Genomic DNA, 8,952 nt, shown 5'->3' with positions numbered 1-8,952 from the left:
CAAGAAGCATAAAAGAAATTTCTGAAAGCTATGCAATCCCAGTTCATGACAGATCCTCCCTTCCCCCAACTGGTGGACGGAGTATGACATAACCTGCAGCCCGGAAATACCTGAGTGCCTAACCATGTACCTTATATGGACCATACATTAAGCCACCAATCAGCATGCCCGAGTACCCTAAGCCCCTATCCTTCCCATTCCTCCCCTCAAAAGGAGTGCTCACCTCTGTATGGGTTGCTATTCTCCCCTTGCGAGACGTCCCGGCAGTTTTTTCTCCAAATAAAGCCTGTAATACCTGATTTAGCCTGTAATACCTGATTTTCGGCTCCCGACTGATCTTTCCTTCTGGTTCCGAAACCCGGGAGTGGCAAATGGGAACGCAGACGATTCCCGGACCATATCCCGAGCATTTTAGGGAAGCAGTCGACAGTGGAAGCTTGGCCCCGGGTTAACTCCCTGGCTTTGCTCAGTGGTGCGGTTCTGGGTTGATTGGCCTGTTCTGGTCCCCTCTCAAACCCTGCCGAACTAGGACCCCTGGGATCACTTCACCTCCCACCCTGCAGTAGGCCTTCGGACCCAACTCCCCCCCGCCCCTTTCTTGCTCCCTGTAACCTAGAGGGCCAGTAGGGTCTCAGAGTTTCCTGTCTACTCGGCTACTCATACTATGAAAGCCCAGGTGCCTTGCCAGGAATACTCTTCTACTCCACGGGAAAAGTGTCTCGGGGTGACGATCTCAGAACCTTTTCTTGGCTCTCTCTTTCTCTAGAGGTTGGGTGAGGGAACAGGAGGATGCTCCTTGTTCCTTCCCCAACTTCCGATAGCCCTTCCATCCAGTCATGGGGACCTCTCAATCCAAACTCCCTTGGAACACACCCTTAGGGTGTCTCCTCGCCAATCTCTCGACCCTTGGTCTTTCTGGCTACATCAAACCAAAGAAGCTCATTTTTTTCTCTAACACTACCTGGCCACAATATAAACTCGATTATGGCTCTCAGTGGCCTGAGAACGGCACTTTTGATTTCAACATTCTCAGGGACCTAGATAATTTCTGCCACCGGACAGGAAAGGCCTCAGAGATCCCTTAGGTACAAGCTTTTTCCTCCGCTCTCTCCCCTCGCTTTACTCCTCATGTTCCATTCATCAGATCCTCTTCTCCAAGTCCTCTCTGCCCTCTCAAACTGGTCCTCAGCCCCTTTCTCTGTCTTCTGACAGCTCTTTTGCTCCAGATGATCATTCATCTCCACCTCTCCCACTCCCCCAGCCCCCTTACAACCCTGCCTGATCATTCATCTCCACCTCTCCCACTCCCGCCACCCCCTTACAACCCTGCCTCAGAATCTGCTCCCTCTGGGAATTCTAACCACCCGCCTTCCCCTGTGTGCTCTCTGCTGATTCTCGCCCCCGTGACCGCCAGCAACCAAATCCACAGGTGGCTGGCCAGTTCCCTTTGCGCGAAGTTGCAGGGCAGAGGGTATCATCTGGGTAGCCATTCCCTTCTCACTCTCTGATCTTTCTCAAATTGAAAAATGCCTCGGCTCTTTCTCTTCAGACCCTCTTAACCAGCAACCGCCTTCTCCCCAGTCCCCGAGAGCCCAAATCCTGAGAACGTGAGCTCCAAAACCGCCTTTCCCATCTAACACTCATTCTCAGGCCACCCAAAGACCACCTTCCTCAACAGCCTCTTCTATTCCTGTGCCCATTCTACCCCTGAGGTAGGCAGCAGGAACTGAGGGCAGAGTCTGAGTCCACATCCCATTCTCTATGTCCAGCCTCACACAGACTGAGAGGCATCTCAGGTCTTTTTCCACTGACCCAACCACCTTTACTAAGGAGCCTGACCCAGTACTATGTCCTGACTTGGCATGACATCTATGTCCCCCTGTCCTCCTCTGTAGAAATTTACCACCTTAGACCCCATCTCCCCAGAGGGAGCCCTTATTCTAAACACCCATTTTATATCTCCAATCAGCCCCTGACACACACCATAAGCTTCAAAAAATAGACACAGCTCCACAAAACCCTCAAAAAAACCTCGTTAACCTGAACTTGAAGGTTCTTAATAATAGAGATGAGGAGACCCAAATCCAAAATCAAAAGTGAGATCAGGCCAAGGCTGGGGCCCAGAAGGAGGCCTTCCAGCTCCTAACCACCACTCTCATGAACCCCAAACGAAGTGCCAGTCCTCCAACAAAAGGTAAGTCAGGGACTAAGCCTCCTCCAGGCCAATGGTTCAAATGCAGCCAAGTCCTGCTCAAACTTGAGACCCCCGCCTGGGCCCTGCCCAAGGTGTGGAAGGGAAGGCCACTGGAAATCAGACTGTAGTCTGGCCCCTCCAGTTCAGGCCTCAGCCAGTCCAGCATGGCCGCCCTCTGGATCCGGTTTGGAGCTTCCAGACCTCATGGGACTGGCCACCAAAGAAGCAGCCCAGACCCTGACAGGGCCCCACAGACTTACATCACCAGGGCAGAGCCTCAGATAACGGGCTCCTTTTAGATTGAACACTAGGGCCACTTATTCTGCCCTCTCTGAATTCGCTGGGACCCTGTCCACTTCTCAGTCTCTATTATGGGGGTTGATGGATTAGTCTCACAGCCATCAGCCACCTCACCTCTATACTGCACCTTACTAAATTCCCCCATTCACTTTTTTCTCATTCTACCTTGGTGCCCAGCCAGGGCTATCATGTATCCTCTCATAAAGCCTAGTTGTCCCAAACCACAGTCACCTACCTCATTTTCACTCTCTCACCCCACAAGGCCGAGCCATTCCTTGGACTGTAAATGCCTTATCTTCTTATCTACTCTATGACTGTCCCCGCCTCTGAACAAGAAATTTTCTACTTTCTCAGGCTCACTGGGTACTCTTGCCTCCAGGTTCACAACTTTAGTCTCCTTGAAAAGCTCCTCTATGACATGACATGGCGAAGGGACCCCCTCACTGTGCCTTTAGATTCCAAGGCCAACATTCTCACCCCTTTAATGCTCTGACCTCAGTGTCTTCTCACCATGCCCTCCTCCCGACTCCACCCTTCCCAAAGAACAACTTTCTTGACTGCACAGGCTTACTTAACAGACCGGCTATTATCAGAAACTGAGCTCATTATCTCCCAAACCTTAGCATGTTATCTCTGGGGGAAAATGCAGCAGTTTTGAATCCAAGTGGCTACAGGCCTGGGAACAGGCTGCGAGCCGGCTCCCCCTCTCCAGCCTCATACACCTAAACATAACTTTCCAAAGTCTTTATTAACTTGAAGACTTTGGAGCATTGCTGGGTTAAATGATAAACATCTAAATATTTAAAAATAGCATACAATACTGAAACATTGATTGCTAGACATGTTTTAATTCGCCTGCTCTTAGATTTTATTACAGAAGGTCTCTTGTACTTTGTTGAATGTATATTTTCTAAGTGCAGTGTCTGACTTCTTATCCAACCATCCAAGTCCCTGGCTTCCACTGTTCCTTTCCTTCCACTGCTCTTTTCCCTTGGATAACAGCCCATTCTAACATTCCCTCCCACTTTCACTGCAATACAATCTCAACCACTCATCTGTCACCCCTTATTGGTAGCGCCATGGTGACCTCCCTCTCAGCTTGGAGCGTGGACCTGGGAAAGGGAATCTCATACCTTTTAGTCTACCTCTTCTCCTTACACCTTCCAGCTTGTCTCCATGATCAGGGATTTTTCTTCCTCTGTGGGTGTTTTATACATCAGCTGGACAGGAACCTGTACTCTCGTCTTTCTCTCACCCATGACATCATCCCCCACTTTGGCTTTCCAATGTCTCCTCAATCTGATAATGGCCCCACTTTCATCTCTCAGATAACGCAGCTGGTCTCTCAAACATTAAACATCAAATGGAACCTCCACATCCCCTACCACCCTCAGTCTTCAGGTAAAGTAGAAAAGGCCAATCATCTCTTAAAAACACATCTAACCAAGCTATCCTTAGAGCTCCATATGCCTTGGACTGAACTTCTCCCCCTGGCACTAATGAGACTGAGGGCCATGCCACAACAACCACTACTTCTAAGCCCCTTCGAGATCCTGTATGAGCGGCCTTTTTTTCCCTTCCCTGAGAGACTACTTCCCTGCTTTTGCCCAGATGAGGGCACTCTTACAACAACACGCTGATAATCTTCTCCCCCGTCCCTTTCCTACAACTTCTACTCATCTCTCAGTCCTCCTTGGGGACTTGGTCCATGTCAAGAAAAAAGGAAAGGCATCCTTAACACCACATGGGAGGGGCCTTTCCCAGTCATACTATCTACCCCTACGACAGCAAAGGTACGAGGAATGCACCACTGGTATCACCTCTCACACATTAAGCCATACAAACCTCTACACAAAAAACTACCTTCCTACACTTCTACCCCCACAGGATCTACCTCTCTCAGGCTCACCAAATGCCTTCCAACCATCCCCGAAGAAGACTCAGCGGCACCATCCAGGACCTGATGACCCATCATTCCTCACAGGCTAAATTCTACTATTTCCTGCAGTGCATCCTGGAGGACTGGTCCTGGTGGCCACCGCGATCTGCTTCCCCAGAAGATTTACACTCATGCATAGTAGATCTTACCTGGCAAGGGACCCTCCAATATTTTACTCTGGAAGAAGCTCAGGTTTTCTAATTCCTTTTTATATGTCTTGTCTCCTCACCATAACCCTACTACAGGCAGCTAACAATGAATGCACCGATGAAGGCTTTTGGTCTTTTCAGGTGAAACAGACTTGGGATGATGAGGGAGTCATCAATTCTACTGTCTGGGATGGGAAATCCTCTAGTGTCACTCTCTATTTCAATGCCTGTGCGGCCATGGCCCCTGGGTGGTCTAGCTGCAGTGGGTGGTATCGGGCCTATGCAACCGACCACAAATATCTATGTATGAAATACCGCCAGAAGGGGGACTGTGATGATGTAGGGGAATTCTACTGTCCATATTGGCAGGTGCATTACGTAGTCTGCTAGTAAACCTCAGACCCCCCCCCCCCCTTGGACTGTGGCCCCCTTACGTGTAATCCCGTTAGCTTTACCATATCAAACCCAGAAGACTCACTCTGGAACCAGGCTCAGCCAGCAGGAATTAGAATAGACGGAGGAGGCAAGGATCCCAGGGTTATAATTGTCCTCATCAAAACCTATATTAATCCTCGACCTATCCCTCCCCCACTAAAGGACATTCTCTCTCGCCCCACGAATTCTGGGCCTACTCCTTTACCCACCCTCATCAACACAACCTTCCATCTACGCTCTAACACCAATCCCTCCTTCTCTACACCCTGCTGGATTTGTCTGTCACTGGCTCGAACTCTCATCATAGCTACTCCAATCCCAACGTATTGGATCACTAACTTAACTCTTACATATACCAAACCTCAACGCACCCTATACAACATCTCTCTCTTTAATATGGAAAACACTACCTGTTTAACAAATACCCCTCAAACCACTACCTCAACTACCCCTACACCTTACTACTGTGCACAATCTATAAATTTATCCCCTCTCTTAGCCTGCCCTCCACCTGGTATTTTTCTCCTCTGTGGGACTATGGCCTACACCTGTGTCCCTCAGGACCTATTACACTCGCCCTGTCTTTATGTCTTCCTAACCCCCAATCTTTCTATCAGAACAGAGGGAGAACTCGAATCCTCTCTGGGTCTTCTCAGGCCTCTCCACAAAAGGACGTCCTTTGTTCCCCTCTTAGTGGGTATGGGAGTCCTCACTGCAGTAGGGACAGGAATAGGAGGCATTTCCTCCTCTGTTCATTTCTACCACAAATTGTCTGGAGATTCAGAAGATATCTCCATCATTAGCAATTCCCTTGAATCCCTTCAAAGGCAGGTAGACTCCTAAGCAGCGGTAGCCCTACAGAACCGCTGCACTTTAGATCTCTTGACAGCAGAAAAAGGGGGTACCTGTGTCTTTCTTGGGGAAGAATGCTGCTACTTTGTAAATGAATCAGGAATTGTCAAAGATCACATTAAATCCCTCCAGGACAGGATTGACCAAAGACAATGTAACCAGCTAGAAGGGGGGGTATGCCATTTTTCGTTTACTTACCCATGGCTCCTCCCATTATAAGGCCCACTGGTATTTATTCTTTTAATTTTGCTCTTTGGCCCCTGTCTCATGGGCTGTTTCACTAGTTTTTTTTGCAGAACAGAATGCAGATGTTCACCAACCAGAAGGTGGGAAAGATCTATCTGGCCTTGAATTCAGAACCTAGAGACACCTATGTCACCAGAATCTTTCAGACCCCAGGTAGATTCCCCTGATGATGCTCCCTCTCAGCAAGAAGCAGCTACGGAAGATGAACCTTCACCCCTGACCTTGCCCGGACTCTCATTTTTTTTTTTTTTTTTTTTTTTACTATTACCAAAAGCCTGGAATGATAGATCATCCCTTCCCCCAACTGGTGGGCAGAGTATGATGTAACCTGCAGCCCGGAAATACCTGAGTGCCTAACCATGAAGCTTACATGGGCTATACATTAAGCCACCAATCAGCACCTGCCAAATACCCTAAGCCAGTGGTTGGCAAACTCATTAGTCAACAGAACAGCAAACTGCAGCTCGTGAGCTGCATATGGCTTGCGAGCTGCAGTTTGCCGACCACTGCCTGTTGGAGAGTGGGAATTTTTGAGCACTCCGGAGAGGCCGTGGACTATACCCCAGATAGAGTTGCCAGTGTTGACACCAGGCCAGGCCTTGAGATATGGCTTCATGGCCCCTTCCCCCTGCACCTCACAAAATAGCCTTGCTAGATAGAACACTGTCAGCTTTCTGAAGAACAGGATGACCCTGTGAGTAACATGGTCGTCATTGGCATAATCTTGATGTTACTTGGGAAAAACTGTTTTGTCTTAGGATTACTTGTTCTGCAAAAACAGGATGTGGTTAATGTGCTTAAAAGTGGTCCTACACAAAGGGTCGCTGCTGCTCTCTGACCTACCTATCTGGAAGGCAGATCAGCCGCCGGCCGGCAATAAAGGTTCCCTAAATTTTAATTTGGTTTGGACTCCAGTGGTCTTTACTCGCGTTCGCTCCACAACACTGCCCTAAGCCCTTGTTCCTAAGTACCTGAGTGCCTAACGATGTACCTTATATGGACCATACATTAAGCCACCAAACAGCGTGCGCCAAGTACCATAAGCCCCCATTCCTTCCCATTCCTCCCCTCAAAAGGTGTGCTTACCTCTGTACGGGTTGCTGCTCTCCCCTTGTGAGACAGCCCGGCAGGTTTTTCTCCTAATAAAGCCTGTTATACCTGGTTTTTGGCTCCCGACTGATCTTTTAGTTCAGGACAGGCCAGCAGAGGACATTTGGCTCAGGTGGACTAGAAAGTCCCGAAAGAGAAAGTGGCCCCAGCCTCATTTCATGGAACAACCTGCGGTCATCCTATGTGGCTCAACAGGAGGCAGTAGCACCGAGGGTGAGACAGCAGGCCAAGGATAACGAAGGCAGCTCACAGCCCTCAGCCTCAAGGGCCTGCACTAATCATGTTGAAGGACAACAGACTCCATCTAATCAGATTAGAACTCATACCCGCCAGCCTCCGCCCCTTGTGGTTTTGCACATAAAATTCAACTCCAAGGACAGTGGAGACTGAGTGCTAACCTTCTCCAACTGTGGCTCCATCCCCCATTCCCTAGAATAAACTCCCTTCCTGCTTGCTTGTATCAGCCTAATTCATTGAGTGACTCTAATCTTACAGTTCAGTTTGACAAAAGCTCTATTGCTGGTTCCTGGTGGGTGTGGTCCACAAGATGTGGCTACCTGGTCCCTCTTTCAAGCAGGGTAAGGTATGTCCCTGGGAGAGGCAGGCCACCAGTATTTCTCATCCCCTCCAACACTGAGTTGCAGAGACTAAATTCCTGGAGGCTGGGGTTCCCAACCTTGCACCCAGGGAGGATCTCAATAGAATATTCACCAGCTTCATGCTGATGTACCAACATAAGGTTTATTCTCTTACCTACATCTGTCCTTGGGTATGGTTGGCAAATGCCACTACTGGATTTCTGCTGTCTGCTTTCCTGAATAGGATGATTTAAGCTATTTACCATCCGGTTGGGGAGAAGAATTGCAAACCATTTACTCTTAAATGTCCCGGATTTAGGGAAGGTGGGATTTACTAAATGGCTGCCCACTGCTTGGCATCTAGATTTTCTAGATGGCTGCCATTGCTTTTTAAATAGCTTTCTGTTTCTCTATTCCATTCATTCTGGCTACTGGCCTCTCTCAACATGCTTCCCCATGGGAGGGTCTGGGAATGAGAATTGTTTATCTCCTACTTTTAGAAATAAAGATGAAACAGGAGTTTTGGGGGGTGAAATAGCAGAAGGGATATTTCCATAGAATAGGGGAGCTGAAAAGCTGCAACAGGTACATTTCCATAGAATGAGGGAGCTGGGAACAGCAAAAGGTCTATATTTACAAAATAAAGGGAAGGAAGCCCCTCATCCAGAAGGAGAAGAAGAAAGCCCAAAGGGTCCCTAACTGGTTTGGCCTGCGGACTCAAGGGTCCCAGGTTCAATTCCGGTCAAGGGCATGTACCTTGGTTGCGGGTACATACCCAGTAGGGGGTGTGCAGGAGGCAGCTGATCGATGTTTCTCTCTAATCGATGTTTCTAACCCTCTATCCCTCTTCCTTCCTCTCTGTAAAAAATCAATATAATATATATTAAAAAAAAAAAAAGCCCAAATGGAATAGGAAAACAATAAAGAAGGAAGGGAGGAAAACCTCACAGGTCCCATGTGAGGTTTGGCCTTTGAGCTCAGAAGTTACTATAATAACCAGTCCAAGGGAAGAGTGACAAATCAGAGGGGGTATCAAGGCACCAGGATCTGCAGCCTTTATAAGCCACAGGGAAAAGGAACTCAGTGGGACACTTTCCCCCTCCCCACGTGGGAGTCTGTGCTGTGAGACTCTCTCCCCCTCCCCATGTG

Source organism: Cnephaeus nilssonii (assembly GCF_951640355.1).
Source record: "Cnephaeus nilssonii genome assembly, chromosome: 7".
Taxonomy (NCBI): Eukaryota; Metazoa; Chordata; class Mammalia; order Chiroptera; family Vespertilionidae; genus Cnephaeus; species Cnephaeus nilssonii.
This window is presented reverse-complemented; position numbering follows the sequence as displayed.